Here is a 17,027-nt window from a genome sequence, read left to right on the forward strand (position 1 = left end):
TGAGAATAACGTACCTGTGGTGGACAGTGGGGAGGACATCGCTGTGGTAGACAATATGGAGGATGTCCTTGTGGCAGACAGTGTGGAGGACATCCCTGTGGTGCACAGGAGAATGACACTCTGGTGGACATTGGGAAGGAAATACCTGTGGTGGAAAGTGAAGAGGATATCCCTGTGGTGAACAGTAGGGAGGAAAACACTTTCTTGGCCAGTGTGGAGGAAGTCCTTGTGGTGGTCCATTTGGAAGACACCCCTTTGGTGGTCAGCGAGGAGAACGTCCCTGTGGTAAACAGGAGTACATCTTTGTGGTGGACAGTGTGAACGAAGTTCCTGTGGTTTACAATGTGGAGGACCTCCCTGTGCAGGACAGTGAAGAGTTCATACCTGTGGTGGACAGTGTGGAGGATGTCCCTGTGGTGGATAGTTGGGAGGATTCTTTGGTGGTGGACAGTGGGGAGGACATAACAGTGCTACACTAGATTAATTCCTCATGGTGGACAGTGGGTAGGATGTTGCTGTGGTGGACAGTGGGGTGGACATCTCTTTGGTTTATGTCACTGTGGTGGTCATTGGGAAGGATGCCTCTGTGGAGGAAAATGGGAGGACATCTCTATGGTACACAGGAGGACATCTTTGTGTAGGACACTGACGAGGACATCTTTGTGGTGGACAGTGGGGAGGACGTTTCTGTGGTAGAAAGTGAGGAGGATGTACCTGTTTAAATACCAAAGGAGAAAAGCTTGTGTACTACGTGAGTAAAAGACAACTATCAGTGAGGGGAAAACAATAAATGCACATTAGTTTTGCAGTTTGAGTTAACATGTGTTCTTTGATTTTGGTATATACACTGTAGAAACTGGCCAAGCATTGGGTTTTGTTTTATATACTATGTACAAATAAGAACTGTATTGCAGCTAAACCACATGATGCAATTTAAGGCAGTTCCTGACTGTAAAAACACCCAACGATAAAAGCATGTGTAGTACATGATTTAAAGACAACTGGTAGAAAGCTGAAAACACTAAATGCATGATACCTGTGCAGTTTTAGTGAAGACTTGTTATTTTGATTTGGGTATAAACACTGTAGTAGCCGGCCAAGCATTGTGCTTTGTTTTGTATACCATGTACACATAAGTACAGGTATTTCAGCTAAAACACATGATACAATATAAGGCAGTTCCCATCTATGAAAATATGCAAGGAGAAAAGCACATGTAGTATGTAAGTTAAACACAACTGTTAGAGAGCTAAAAACACTAAATGCACATTACTTGTGCAGTTTGAGTTAAGAAGTGTTATTTTGATTTTGGTATACACACTGTAGTAGCCGGGCAAGCACTGTTCATTTTTTTGTATTCCATGTACAAATAAGTACCTGTATTCCAGCTAAAATGCATGATACAATGTAAGGCAGTTCCTGACTGTATAAATACCCAAAGAGAAAAGCATGTGTATTACCTCAGATAAGACAACTATTAGAGGGCTGGAAACACTAAATTCATGATACTTGTGAAGTTTGAGTTAAGACGTGTTATTTTGATATTTGCTATAAACATTGTAGGAGCCGCCCAAGCATTGTGCTTTGTTTTCTATACCATGTACATATAAGTACAGGTATTGCAGCTAAAAGACATTATACAATGCAAGGCAATTCCTATCTATAAAAATACCCAAGGAGAAAAGCATGTGTACTAAAAGACTTAAACACAACTATTAGAGAAATAAAAACATTAAATGCACATTACTTGTACAATTTGAATTGAGACGTATGCTTTTTATTTTGGTATATACACTGTATAATTTGTCCATGCATTGTCCCTTTGGTGGACAGTGGGAAGGAAATCCCTGTGGTGGACAATGGGTATGAAGTCCTTGTGGTGGAATGTGGGAATGATGTCCCTATGGTGGACACTGAGGAAGAGCTCCCAATGGCAGACTATAAGTAGGACATCCCTGAATGTACAATGGGGAAAACTTCCATGTTGACAACAGTGAGGAGGACGTCCTTGTGGTGGACAGTGTGGAGGATGTCCAGTGGTGATCAATGGGGAGGACACCTCTGTGGAAGAAAGATGAAAGGACGTCTCTGTAGTACACATGAGGATGTCTTTGTGGTGGACAGTGGGGAATACGTATCTGTGGGGGAAAGTGAGGATGATGTACCAGTGGTTGACTGAGGGGAGGACATAGGTTGGGGGTAATGGAGAAGAATTTGCGGTGGTGCACAGAAGTACATCACTGTGATGGACAGTAAGAAGGAAGTTCCTGTCGTGGACATTGGGGAAATGTCTATGTGTTGGATAGTGGAAAGGATATTTCTGTGGTGGACAGTGTGTATGACGTTCCTCTGGTGGACAGTGGGAAGGATGTTTCTGTGTTGGACATTGGGAAGGATGTCCCTGTGATGGAAAGGGTCAAGGATGTCCCTGAGGAAGACAATAGAGAGGACATCTCTGTTGTGGACAGTGGTGAGGACATCCATGTTCAGCACAGGAGGATTACCCTGTGGCACACAGTGGGAAGGATGTTTCTGTGGTGGACAATGGGAAGGAAGTCCCTGTGTTGGACAGTGGGGAAGACGCCCTTGTGATGGACAATTGTAAGGACGTCTTTGTTGTATACAGGAGGACGTTCCTGGGGTGAAGAGTGGGAAAAACATCACTGTGGTGGACAGTAAGGTGGACGTCTCTGTGGTGAATGGTGGGACACAGGTATTTTGGTGCACAGTAGGGAGGACATCCCTGTGGTGGACAGAGGGAAGGATGTCCATGTGATGGACATTAGGGAGGACGTCTCTGTTGTTGACAGGGGGAGGATGTCCATGTTGTGGACAGTGGGTAGCACGTCACTGTGGTGCACAGGAGAGAATCCCTGTGGTGGGCAGTGCGGAGGATGTCACTGTGGTGGACAGTGGGGAGAATATCTCTTTGGTGGACAGTGTGATTTAAGTCACTGTGGTGGTCAATGTGTAGGATGCCTCTGTGGAGGAAAGATGAAAGGACATCTCTGTGGTACACAGGAGGATGTCTTTGTGGTGGAATGTGGTGAGGATGACTTTGTAGTGGACAGTGGGGAATAAATATCTGTGGTGGAAAGTGAGGAAGACTTACCTGTGTTTGACTGCGGGGAGGACATCTGTAGGAGAAAACAAGGAGGACGTGGTGGTACATCCCTGTGGTGGACAGTAAGAAAACATCCCTGAGGTGGACATTGGGGAGGACGTCTCTGTGGTGGACAGTTGGGAGAATGTAACTGTGGTGCACAGGAGGTAGTCTCAGTGGTGGAGAGTGGAGAGCATGTCCCTGTGGTGGACAGTAGAAAAAACATCTCTGTACTGGGAAATGTGGAGGACTTCCATGTGGTGGTCATTGTTGAGGATGCCCCTTTAAAGTACAGTGGTGAGGAAGTCCCTGTGGTTCATAGGAGGAAGTCCCTGTGGTTGACAGTGAGGAAGACGTTTCTGTGGTTGACAGTTGGGAGGATGTACCTGTGGTAGACAGTGAGGAGGACTTCTATGTTGTAGACAGTAAAAAGGACATTTTTGTGGTGGACAGTGGGGAGGACATCACTCTGGTGGACAGTAAGGAGAAATTTTCTGTAGTAGAAATTGGGAAAGGCATCACTGTGGTAGACAGTGTGGAGGATGTCCCTGTGGTGGACAGTGGAGAGGACATCTCTGTGATGAACAATTGTGAGGACTTCCCTGTGGTGGACAGTCTGGAGGACTTCTCCATAGTGTACATTGAGGAGTATATTTCTGTCGTGAACAGTGGAAAGGATGTTTCTATGGTGGACAGTGTGAAGGACATCCCTGTTGTGAACAGTGTGGAGGATATTCCTGTGGCAGACAGTGGAAAGAACATCTCTTTTGTAGACAGTTTGGAGGACGTTCCTGTTTTACACAGGAGGACGTCCCTGTGGTGGACAGTGGTGTGAAAAATCTCTGTGGTACATAGCAGTACATCCTTTTGGTGGACAGTATAAAGGACATCTCTGTGGTGGACAGTGGGAAGGACGTTTCTGTGGTGTAGAGTTGGGTCAATGTCAATGTGGTATATTGGAAGATGTACTTGTGGTGGAGAGTGGAGAGGACATCCTTGGGTTGGACAGTGGAAAGGACATCCTTGTGGTGGACTGTGGGGAGGACGTCCCTGTGTTGGAGAGAGTGGAGAACATCACTGTTGTGCATTGGAGGACATCCCTGCGGTGGACTAAGGGGAGGACATTCCTGTGGTGGACAGTCGATAGAATGTCCCTGTGGAGGACAGTGGGAAGGACAACACTGTTGTGGACACTGGGGAGACTGTCCCTGTAGTGGACAGTGGGGAGGATGTCCCTGTGGTACATAGGAAGATGTCACTGTGTTGGACAGTTGGGATGATAACCCTGTGGTGGACAGTGGGGAGGTCATCCCTTTTGTGGACACTGAGGAGGACATTTCTGTGGTGGACAGTGGGGAGGACATCCCTGTGGTAGTCTATGTGGAGGACTTTTCTTTAGTGGACATTTGGGAGCACTTCTCTGTGGTAGATAGGGTGAAGGCCATGCCTGTGATGAACAGTTAGGAATACATCCCTGTGTTAAACTGTAGGAAGACTTCCCTGTGATAGACTGTGGGAAAGACTTTCCTGTGGTGGACACTGGGTAGGACATCACTGTGGTGAACAGTTGGGAGGACATCTCTGTGGCGGACATTGTGGAGGATGTCCCTGTGGTGGTCAATGGTGAGGACACCTCTGTGGTAAATTGTCAGAAGCCAGGACCCTTGCCTCTTACCCTCACCCCCTACTTCTCCCCATCTGCACAATGTCTCCTGCAGCTTCATCTCCCTAGCAACCACAAGGTTCTGCTTGATAGTTACAAATAGATTTTTAGATGTAAAGCAGTGTACCGTATCTTTTGAAGTAGGCAGTTGGACCACCATTGTTTTAGGGCATAGGCCAAGAAGATTCTGTACTTTCCCATCACCTGGATCCCTCTTACCCCTCCCTTTGAAAATGTATTATAAATAAGCACTTGGTGCCCAAATACATGACTCTTGACAAGCATCTGCTTCCTTGAGTCCATTCTCTCTCTCGCCCGTTCTTCCAGGTTGCAATCCTCCTCGTCCCTCACGAATAACCTAGGGCCCACAGATCGGGTCAGGTGGCACCCAAATGTTGGGGCTCGAGGCACGGATTCCTCCGGATGGAGCTTTGGCAGAAGTCGTGCGCACGTTATATTGAATGACACAGGATCATCGCCCGTGACCTGTTGTCCTCGGGGTAAGTTTCATTCCGTCCCATAAGAATGGGCCATTCATTGTCGAAGGAGGCATCCTTTATAAAGGACCTCAAACAAAGTCCCAGAGAGAGAGAGAGGAATTAGAGTTAAGAAAAAAGATCTTATTGATTTCTTTGTGTTTATTGATGAACAGTGTCCTTGGTTTATGCTTGACGGTCCTATCATACACCCTAAGAAGTGGCAAAAAGTGGATCGTGAACTAAATGAAAAAATTAAATGTGAAGGTGATGATGCAGTTAATCCAACAATTTTTTCATTCTGGGGTATTATTAGGGACATTATTGAGGATGCAGACAAAGATTCGGTTAAGCGCCAGCTCTTGTCGGTCACAGAATACTGCTTATCACAATCGTGCCCTGGCTCCGCTGGTTCCTCCCACCCGCCATCTCAGGCCTCTGTTCCTTTTACACTTATTGATATGCCTCATGAGTCTCAGCTTCCCTCCTTCTCCGATTCTCCTCATATTTATCCTGATTTGTCGGCTTTGTATTCTTCTCCCCCAGCCTCGCCTGTGCGCCCTTGTCATAGTTCTGCGCCCACGGCTCCTTTGTGCCCACAATATGTGCCTTTAGCCACTGGCGATCCTTACATCCCTCACTCTCAAACTTCCTACTGTAATCCTGTTCTTCGGAAGCCCCCGCCTCTGTGTTCACCTTCCCCAGCTTCTTGGAGTTCCCAGCCACCCCCAGCTCCATCTCCCTCCGCTGTTACCATTGCTGCACAGCATTTGCCCTCTCCCTGCCCAACTTGCTTTGTCTCCACCCTCACCCCTTCAGCTGCAGCTTCAGCGAGCCCTGCCCCTTCCACTCCAGCTGCAACCACCGCTTCTGATTCACAGCCTTTGAATCCTGCCATTACTGCCGTTCCCATGCTAACGCCAGTTCCCTCAGTCTCCACATCGCTCCCTACTTCTGTGGTTTTGCCTTTCCCTGCTACCCTGCCTGTTTCTCTCTCCAACATGAAAAATCGCCTTTCTTCCCAGGTTCATGACTTGGCAGAGATCTTCCACCTTCAGGAGCAAATTTCACAGCTCTCAACCCTTTGTTTTTCCTCCTCTCCTGCGCAGGGCTCTCAATGTTTGGTTTTCCCTGTCACGCGCTCTCAAGGTATCCCTCCCCAGACCTCCGCAGCTCTTGATTCTAGCTCCTCACAAACTCCCCTGCTCCCTCCCTCTTCCTGGTCTAGTACTCGGCATTCACACAGTCACACGCCTGCAGCTCCTTCTTCTTCTTTGCGACCCACGCCCCCTTCCTCTTCACGTTCCTCTCATAAACCTTCCCAGCCTTCCTGCCCCCAATTGGGGACCGAGGCTGAGTCTTCTGGAGACGAGGATGACACAGAGCCGGAGGATGGAAGCAGGGATGAGGTTGGAGCTGGGACAGAAACTGTAAATGTGGATCCTGCAGAGATTCCTACATTCTATATAAAACTCCGCTTTAAGCAGTTAGAAAAATTAAATTCGGCTCTCAGGAATTATGGGCCCAATGCTCCCTTCACTCTTTCCCTTCTTGAAAGCCTTGGGGCAGGTGGCTATTTAACACCCAATGAGTAGTTGACAGTTGCCCAGGCCGTATTAACTCGGGGACAATTTCTCTCCTGGCAGGCTGATTGGGTAGATCGTTGCAGGTCTCAGGCGCAAGTCAATCTTTCAAGCTTACGCTCACCCTCCAATAAATGTACACTTGACAAACTCCTAGGTCAAGGGAAATACGCCTCTAACCAAATACAGCAAAAATTTTCTCTGGGTCTCTTGGCTCAGTCTTCCTCAGCAGCTATGGGTGCCTGGAGAGCCATTCCCATGAAAGGCTCCGTCCTTTCCCCATTGACTAAGATCATTCAGGGCAATCGGGAAGAATTTCCAGAATTTGTTGCCCGCCTCCTGGAGGCAGCTGAGAGGTCCTTGGGGCCTGGCCAGGGAGACAATAAACTTCTTCAGCAGCTTGCTTATGAAAATGCTAATTCTGCCTGTAGGGCTGCCCTTCGAGGGAAATATAAAAATGGGGATTTGGATGAGATGATTCGTATTTGCAAGGATGTAGATCTCTTTGCCCAGAGGGTCTCACAAGCCATCAATCTGGCTGTGGGAGCAGCCACTTCAGACACTAATAGTGGGGCAAATGTATCCACCTGTTTTAGATGTGGTCAACTGGGTCATTTTGCTAAACAGTGCCCTCAGGGTAAACTCATGGCTCAGCCCCCACCTCAATGGAGTGGGGAGCATTCACTTCCAACGACCCTTTGCCTTTGCTGCAGGCAAGGCAAACATTGGGCTACTGCCTGCCGTTCCAAAACTGATATTTTGGGCAATCCCCTCCCTCCCCTTCAGGGAAACGGGATGCAGGGCCAGCCCCGGGCCCCTCAGCCAGCCTCCTCCCTGCCGGCCTCAGGGAACAGCCAGGCAGGGCCACATCAAACCTTCCATCAACAGCTCCCAAACCAGCCTCAGCCCTTTGTAGGGCTACCCCAGGGAGTGCAGGATTGGACCTCTGTGCCTCCTCCAATACAATATTAGAAGCTGGAGAAGGAGTTCAGATAATCTCTACTGATGTCTTTGGGCCTCCCCCACCCCAGACTTATTATCTTATTCTGGGCAGAGCTTCTGCCACACTCCAAGGCATTACCATCTTTCCTTCAATCGTTGATAACGATTACTCTGGAGAAATTAAAGTATTGGCCACTAGCTCCAGAGGGCCCCTTCACATTTGCCAGGGGCAGCGACTTGCACAGGCCCTTCCTCTTTCACTAGACACCTCCACACCCTCCTTGGGCCTGTTCCGGGATGCTTCCACCCCGGGGTCCTCTGATGTCTATTGGGTCCAAAAACTTTCACAAGAGCGGCCACAATTAAAACTTAAACTAAATGGCAGAACCTTTGAGGGCATTCTTGACTCAGGAGCTGACTCCACAGTTATTCACAGGCCTCTTGGCCCTCCTCTTGGCCCTGCCAGCCTTCTTTAACTTACCTTCAGGGCATTGGCCAGTCCAACAACACCCTTCAAAGCTCCCAATTGCTCACTTGGGAGGATCCTGAGGGTAATACTGGACATGTTAGACCATTCATTGTACCTGGCCTCCCTATAAACTTATGGGGTCAAGATATATTGAGTCAAATGGGAGTTCTTATGTTTAGCCCCTCTGCAATTGTTACCCACCAGATGCTGGACCAGGGGTTCATCCCTAGACAAGGCTTGGGCAGACACAACCAAGGGATTCCCCACTCCAATTATAATTACACCAAAGACCTCACACTCAGGACTAGGTTATGATTCAAATTTTTCCTAAGGACCATTGCTCCTCCTGCACGCCAGGCAGATAAGATCACCTGGAAGTCAGATTCCCCTGTCTGGGTCGACCAATGGTCCCTCCCTCAACACAAACTTTCCACGGCCATGCAGTTGGTGCAGGAACAATTAAATGTTGGCCACATTGTTCCCTCCACTTCCCCTTGGAATACACCCATTTTTGTTATACAAAAGAAAGGGGGCAGATGGAGACTGCTCCAGGACCTCAGAGAAATTAATAAGACTATGGTTCCAATGGGAGCCCTCCAGCCTGGCCTCCCCTCCCCCGTGGCAATACCTAAGGGTTACAATAAAATGGTTATTGATTTGAAAGATTGATTTTTCTGCATCCCCTTACACCCAGAGGATTGTAAACGTTTGCCTTTAGCCTTCCCGTTGTTAATTGCATTGGGCCATCTCCACGATTTCAGTGGAGAGTCCTACCTCAAGGCATGGCCAATAGTCCTACCCTTTGTCAAAAGTTCGTGGCTCAGGCCATCGATCCTTTTTGCATTAAATACCCTGAGTTATATATTGTCCATTATATGGATGACATTCTTCTGGCTAGCCCTGATGAGACCTCCTTGCTCAGGATGGGCCAGGAGTTGGTAACTGCCCTCCAAGACCTCGGGCTGCAGATTGCCCCTGAGAAGGTCCAGCTACAGCCCCCACATTTATTCTTGGGTTTTGAGCTTCATCCCTCTAAGGTTCTCTCTCAAAAAAAATTGAACTTAGAAAAGATTCCTTACAAACACTTAATGATTTTCAACGCCTCTTGGGAGACATAAATTGGCTGTGCCCTTATTTAAAGTTAACAACTGGAGAACTTAAGCCTCTATTTGATATTCTTCGAGGAGATTCTGACCCCTCCTCCCCTCGAGCCTTGACCCCTGAGGCCACCTCTGCCCTTAAGCTCGTAGAGAAAGCCATTCAACAACAAACTGTTACCAATTATTCTCCAACCTCCCCCTTGTGGCTGTTGGTTCTTCCTACCGTGTTTGCCCCCACGGGATTATTGTGGCAGACTAAACCTTTATATTGGCTTCATTTGCCTGCCACCCCTTCTAAAGTGCTACCTGTTTACCCCTCCTTGGTGGCACAAATCATAAGGATAGGAAGAGAGACCTCCCTGAAGCTCTTTGGTAAAGGTCCTGACCTTGTCAGCGTTCCCTATGATGCCGCTCAAGTATGGTGGCTACTTCAGACCTCAGATGATTGGGCTATTAACTTTATTTCATTTCAGGGAAAGATAGATAACCACTATCCCTCTGACAAACTTGTACAGTTCCTTGAACACCAAGTGGTGATTTTCCCTAAAGTGACTAAGAACATTCCCATTCCTCAAGCACCACTGATTTTTACAGATGGATCCTCCTCTGCGGTTGCAGCCTTTAATATAGGTGGACAGGTCTCTAAGTTTCAGACCAAATTCTCATCAGCACAGTTGGTAGAATTGGTTGCTGTTATTCAAGTCTTTAAGACCTTCCCAGATTATGCCTTTAATCTTTTTACTGACAGTGCATATGTAGCTCAATCAGTGCCTTTGTTAGAGACCGTTCCCTTTATAAGGACGTCTACCCACGCTTCCCCCCTCTTTTCTGAGATTCAAGAAATAATTTTGGCTAGGTCCCATTCATTCTTTGTGGGTCACATACGTGCCCACTCTGGTCTTCCTGGACCCTTAAGTGAGGGAAATGACCTTGTTGATAGGGCCACCCAAGGGTCTCCACTTGTCTTGGCGACCTTGGCCTTGCCTTCTGATCCTGTACAACAAGCACAAAAAGTCCACCAATTGCATCATCTAAATACCCAGACCCTCTGACAGATGTTGTCTATTACCAGAGAACAGGCATGCCAGATAGTGCATCAGTGCCAGGGATGTCTCACCCTCCTAACTGAACTACATTTAGGGGTTAACCCTCGTGGCCTTACCCCAGGAGAGATATGGCAAATGGATGTTACTCATTTTGCCCCTTTTGGTAAGCTTAAATATATACATGTTTCTATTGATACCTTTAGTGGTTTTCTTTGTGCCTCACTACAATCTGGTGAGGCTACCAAAAATGTTATTAGTCATATGATTTCTTGTCTTGCCTTTATGCCCATACCTAAGATACTTAAGACTGATAATGGCCCTGGGTATACCAGCATCTCCTTTAAACAGTTCTGTGCCCAGCTTAATATTAAACATGTCACTGGTATTCCATATAACCCCCAAGGACAAGGCATTGTAGAAAGGGCACATCAGACCTTAAAGAACATGCTCTTAAAATTACAACATTCAGGGGGCATTTTATACTCACAAAAGGGGAATCATAAAATTTTCTTAAATCATGCTCTATTTGTTCTCAATTTTTTGACCCTTGATGAAAAAGGAAAGTCTGCAGCAGATAGGTTCAGGCATCCTACTACAGCAGACTCCTATGCCAAAGTCATGTGGAAAGATCTGTTGACATATAAATGGAATGGTCCTGATCCAGTCCTTATCTGGGGGAAGGGACACGTGTGCATATATGATTCAAAGGAACAAAACGCCAGATGGCTATCAGAAAGACTGGTAAAGTTGGCTAACTCTACCCTAGGGATACCCCCTGAGAATGGTTCTTAACTGTGCTTCCTTTCAGAAAGATGCATCCAGTTGCCTTATCCTACTCCTCCTGCTCATACTTCAGATTTATCCAACTGTGAGTATTAAATCCCAACACTCCCCATATCAGATTTATAACTTTACTTGGGTCATAATAAATCAAGTGGGAGACATTGTTAATTCCAGCTATTCACTTGGAACCCAGCCTTCATTGCCCTCTTTGGAGGTGGATCTTTGTGCTCTTGCCCTGGGAGCCAGTGCAGATTGGCCCCAATGTCAGCCTGTTGATGCACCTAACCCCAATTATGATGTCCACCTTATAGGATGTAATTCCTTTGATAGGAGAATCTCCTTGGCCAATGGTCTATCTGGCCTTTATGTATGCCCTGGGCCTACTCACTGTGGTCACTCTCAAAATTATAAATGTGGCTATAGCTCTGATTATTATTGTGCATCTTGGGGCTGTGAAACCACAGGAGATGCATATTGGAGACCCCATTCTTCCTGGGATTATATCACTTTAAGGAGAAAGTTTCTACATATATATTTACAGGATAAACTAGGAATTAAAACCGCCCAACCATTTAGATCCTGGTGTGCATTCAGATGGTGTGTCCCTCTTCTTATATCCTTTACGGATGTAGGAAAGAGTAAAGACTGGACAGGCCAAGGGTATGAATGGGGTCTACGTCTAAGAGAATGCTCAATCCTGCCCTACAGCACCCTCGGCCACTGGCCAAGCCCGTCACCAGGCCTGGAACTATTGCTTCAGCCATTTTATCTCTCCCCACCTCCCCCAAGGTTACCTTGTTCCAGCCCACTATACCTGTGGGTCCTCCCAATACTGCTGACCTTATTATTTCTTTGGCAAATGCCTCCCTTGAAGCTATTCATAATACCACTGAATATCAATATCGAGAATGTTGGATTTGTTTTTCACCTACTCCCCCTTTTTATGAGGGAATAGCTGTTTTTACCCCTCCCTTCTTTTCTGATAATAGCAATTTGTTATTATGGGCCACTTCACCTGAGGGTGGTCTCACTCTTGGTTCCATTTCAGGCATGGGCCTTTGCCTTTTGGGGCCCTCTATGCTTCCTCCCCAAGATTTGGTCCTTATTTGCAATCAGATATTGATTTTAAATAATACCTTTTTATATACCATTGCATCCAATGGTACATATTTTGCCTGTGCCACTGGATTGACATTATATATTTCCAATTTTGAATTTTTAAGGACCAGAGATTATTGTGTAGTTGTTACCATTCTTCCTCATTTTCTTATTCATGACTCAGAGTCTTTTCTTAATATTCTAGATCAAGGTCCTTCTCTTAGGACCAAACGAGAGCCTCTGACAGCCCTTACGTTGTCTGTCATATTAGGAATCAGTGCTGTTGGTGCAGGAACGGGCACTGCTTCTCTAGTCACCTCCAATAATCATTATGCCCATCTTCAGTCTCTCATTGATAAAGATTTAAATAATTTGAGAGAAGAAATACAAGACCTTAAGGACTCTGTGGCTTCTCTTTCCGAGGTGGTGTTACAGAACAGGAGAGGACTTGACCTTGTCTTCCTTAAGGAAGGGGGTCTCTGTGTAGCCCTCAGAGAAGAATGTTGCTTTTACTCTGATAAGACAGGCCTTGTTCAAAATAGCCTGGACAAAGTCAATAAGAGTTTAGAGGAAAGAAAAAGAGACAGAGAACAACAAGAATCATGGTATCAAAATTGGTTCTCTACTTCACCTTGGCTTACTACCCTATTGCCTAGTTTATTAGGACCTTTTGTTGGTATTTTATTGCTTTTGTCTTTTGGCCCTTGGGCCTTTAACCGTCTCACAAGTTTTGTTAAGAACCAGATTGATGCTGCCATTAAGAAGCCAGTTGAAGTTCATTACCATCAACTGAAGACTGAGGAAGATACAGAAGTGACTCTGCCAGAGACAGGCACAACTGCCAGCCCCCCTGCCTCCCCCTATGGCTGACCCCTAGATTTCCACACCCTCAAGAAAGGTTCCTGGCATACCTGGCTCTGCCCTCGTTTCTATCACTAGGGAGCCTGGCCTCTTGGTCATCCTGACAAAAATTGGCCTTTTCCCTAAACTAAGGCCTGGCTTTGATGTGGCCCTCTAATATTGGGGAGTCTTCCATTATGACAATATTACACCCCAAATGACAAATGGCTGATAACCTAGACATTCACACAGGGATTAGGATGGCTGTAAGTTAGTCCAATGACGGGATTATTGTAGGTCCACTTCCCAGGGGCCCACCCAATGCAGCTGGAAAGGAGTGCGTGGTGCTGGGAGTGGGTGCAGCCTACATAGCCTAAGGCAGGGTCCTCACCCTCCTTTCACCCACCTCGGGGTCCCTTGATGTTGCCCATTGTCGATAGCCTAAAGCCTTCGACCATCAACGTGACTCAACTCACACTAATGTCTTGGGGTTATGAACTCGTCTAAGACCCCCCCACAATTTGACCTCCAAATTCTAAACTCATGTAGTTGGGATTGATCACAGTATGCCCTCTCCATCTAACCAGAGAAGGGGGAGATGTCAGAAGCCAGGACCCTTGCCTCTTACCCTCACCCCCTACTTCTCTCCACCTGCACAATGTCTCCTGCAGCTTCATCTCCCTAGCAACCACAAGGTTCTGCTTGATAGTTACAAATAGATTTTTAGATGTAAAGCAGTGTACCGTATCTTTTGAAGTAGGCAGTTGGACCGCCATTGTTTTAGGGCATAGGCCAAGAAGATTCTGTACTTTCCCATCACCTGGATCCCTCTTACCACTCCCTTTGAAAAATGTATTATAAATAAGCACTTGGTGCCCAAATACATGACTGTTGACAAGCATCTGCTTCCTTGAGTCCATTCTCTCTCTCGCCCGTTCTTCCAGGTTGCAATCATCCTCGTCCCTCACGAATAACCTAGGGCCCGCAGGTCGGGTCAGTAAATACTTGTAGTACATCTCTGTGGTGCAAAAGAGGATATCACTTTGGTGGACAATGGTGATAACATCTTTGTGGTGGACAGTAAGGAAGATGTCCCTGAGGTGGACAGTGGAGAGAACATTTTTGTGATGGACAGTGGGAAGGACATCATTGTGGTGGACAGTGGAAAGGACATCCTTGTGGTGGAAAGTGGGGAGGACTTTTCTGTGGTTGACAGTGAGGAGGACATACATACGGTGGACAGTCGGGAGAACGTCTCTGTTGTAAATAGTGGTAAGTACCTCAAACTTGTAGATATGAGGACATTTCTGTGGTGGACAGTGAAGAGGATGTCTGTGTTGTGGACAGTGAGGAGCATTTTTCTTTGTTGCAAAGGAGTACATCTATATGGTGGACAGTGGAGAAGACTTCTCTGTGTTGTACAGTGGGGAGTATGTTGGTGGTGGACAGTGGTGAGGACTTCCTGTAGTGGACAGTGAAGAGGATGTGCCTGTGATGGATAGTGGGGAGAATGTCCCTGTATTGGACAGTCAAAAATGTCACCGTGGTGGAGTTTTGGGAGGAAATCTCTGTAGTGGACAGTGGGGAACACGTCCTTTTAGTGCACAGGAGAACATACCTGTGGTGAACAATAATGAGGAAATCTCTGTGGTGGACAGTGGAATGGACTTCCCTGTGTTGAACAGTGGAGAGGATGTCCGTGTGGTGGACAGTGGGAAGAACGTTCTTGTGCTGAACAGTGAGGAGGACATCCTTGTGGTGTACAATGGAGAGGATGTCCTTGTGGTGGACTGTGGGGAGGAATTCCCTTTGGTTGACAGTGAGGAGGACATACATATGGTAGACAGTGGGGAGAATGTTTCTGCTGTAAACAGTGGTAAGGACGTCAAACTGATAGACATGAGGACGTCCCTGTGGTAGACAGTGAAGAGGACATCTGTGTTGTGGACAGTGAGGAGGATGTCCCTTTGTTGCAAAAAAAGACATCTTTGTGGTGGACAGTGGGGAGGACATCTCTGTGTTGGACAGTGGGGAGTATTTTTGTGTAGTGGACACTGGAAAGGACTTCCTATAGTGGACAGTGAAGAGGATGTCACTGTGGTGGACAATGGGGAGGATGTTCTTGTGTTGGACAGTTGTAAAAATGTCCCTGTGGTGAAGTTTTTGGAGGAAATCTCTGTAGTGGACAGTGGGGAGGACATTCTTGTAGTGCATAGGAGGACAAAACTGTGGTGGACAATGATGAGGAAATCTCTGTGGTGGACAGTGGAAAGGATATCCCTGTGGTGGACAGTGGAGTGGATGTCCCTGTGGTGAACAGTGGGAAGGACGGGCCTGTTATGGAAAGTACACGGGATGTTCCTAAAGTGGACAGTGAGGAGGAATCCCCTGTGGTCAACAGTGGGGATTATGTTTTTGTGGTGGACAGTGGGGAGGATGTCCCTTGGAAGACAGTGTGGTGGATGGTCCTGTGGTGGTCAGTGTTCAGGACACCCCTGTAATAGATAGTGGTAAGAAGTCCATATGGTGGTCAGAAGAGATGATGCTTCTATGGTGGACAGTGGGGAGAATTTTTTTGTTGTAAACATTGAGGAGGACATTTCTGTGGTGGACAGTTGGAGCACATCCCTCTGGTGGACAGCGGGAAGGACTTTCGTGTGGTGGATGGTAGGGTGGATTTCCCTGTGGTGGACCATGTGAAGGAAGGGCCTGTTGTGGAGAGTGAAGAAGACGTACCTGTGGTGGATAATGGGTGTTGAGGTTTTTGTCGTGCACTGGAGAACATCCCTGGGATGAACAGTGGTGTGGACATCCCTATAGTGGACAGTGAGAAGGACATACCTGTGGAGGGCATTGGGAGGATGTCCCTGTGGTGGACAGTGGGGAGGATGTCTTTTTGGTAAACAGTGGTAGGATGTTACTTTGGTGGACAAAGAGGTGGGTGTCTCTTAGTTAATCAGTGTGAAGTACTTCCCTCTGGTAAACAGTGAGGAGGACATCCCTGTGGTGCAGAGTTGGGAAAATTTCCCTCTGGTAATCAGTGAAAAAAAATCTCTGTGGTGGACAGTGTGGAGGATTTCAGTGTTGTGGACAGTTGGGAGGATGTTCCTGTATTGCACAGGAGGAGATCCCTGTGGTGGACAATAAAGAGGAAGTCCCTGTGGTGGACTGTGCAGAGTATATCTCTGTGGTGGACAGTGAGGAGGACATCTCTGTCTTAGTAAGTGTGGAGGTCTTCCTTGTGGTGGTCAGTGGGGAGGATATGCCTGTGGTGGATACAGGAGAGGAAGTCCCTGTAGAACACAGGAGTATGTCCCTGTCATGGACAGTATTTAGGATGTCACTGTGGTTTACAGTGTGAAGGATATCTCTGTGGTGGACAGTGGGGAGGACATAACTTTGGTGGACTGTGTTGAGGATATTTCTGTGGTGGACAGTGTGGAGGACTTCCTCTGTGGAGGAAAGTGGGGAGGACATCTCTGTGGTACACATGAGAACGTCATTGTGGTTGACAGTGGTGAGGACACCTTTGTGGTAGACAGTGAAAAGGATGTCTCTGTGGTGGACAGTGGAAATATGTCCCTGTGGTGAACTGTCAAAAAATATTCCTGTTGTGGAGAGTGGAATGGATGTCCCCGTATTGGACAGTAAGGAGGACATCTCTGTGGTGGAGTGTTGGGAGGAAATCACTGTAGTGGACACTGGGAGGACATCCTTGTAGTGCGCAGGAAGACATACCTGTGATGGACAGTGATGAGGAAATCTCTGTGGTGGACAGCTGAAAGGACAACCCTATGGTGGACAGTGGGGAGAATGTTCCTGTGGTGGACAGTGGGGAAGATTTTTTGGGGAGGACATCTCTCTGGTACACAGGAGGATGTCTTTTTGGTGGACAGTGGTGAGGACATCTTTGTGGTGGAAAGT

The sequence above is a fragment of the Arvicanthis niloticus genome, chromosome 20, assembly GCF_011762505.2.
Source record: "Arvicanthis niloticus isolate mArvNil1 chromosome 20, mArvNil1.pat.X, whole genome shotgun sequence".
In the NCBI taxonomy this organism is placed as follows: domain Eukaryota; kingdom Metazoa; phylum Chordata; class Mammalia; order Rodentia; family Muridae; genus Arvicanthis; species Arvicanthis niloticus.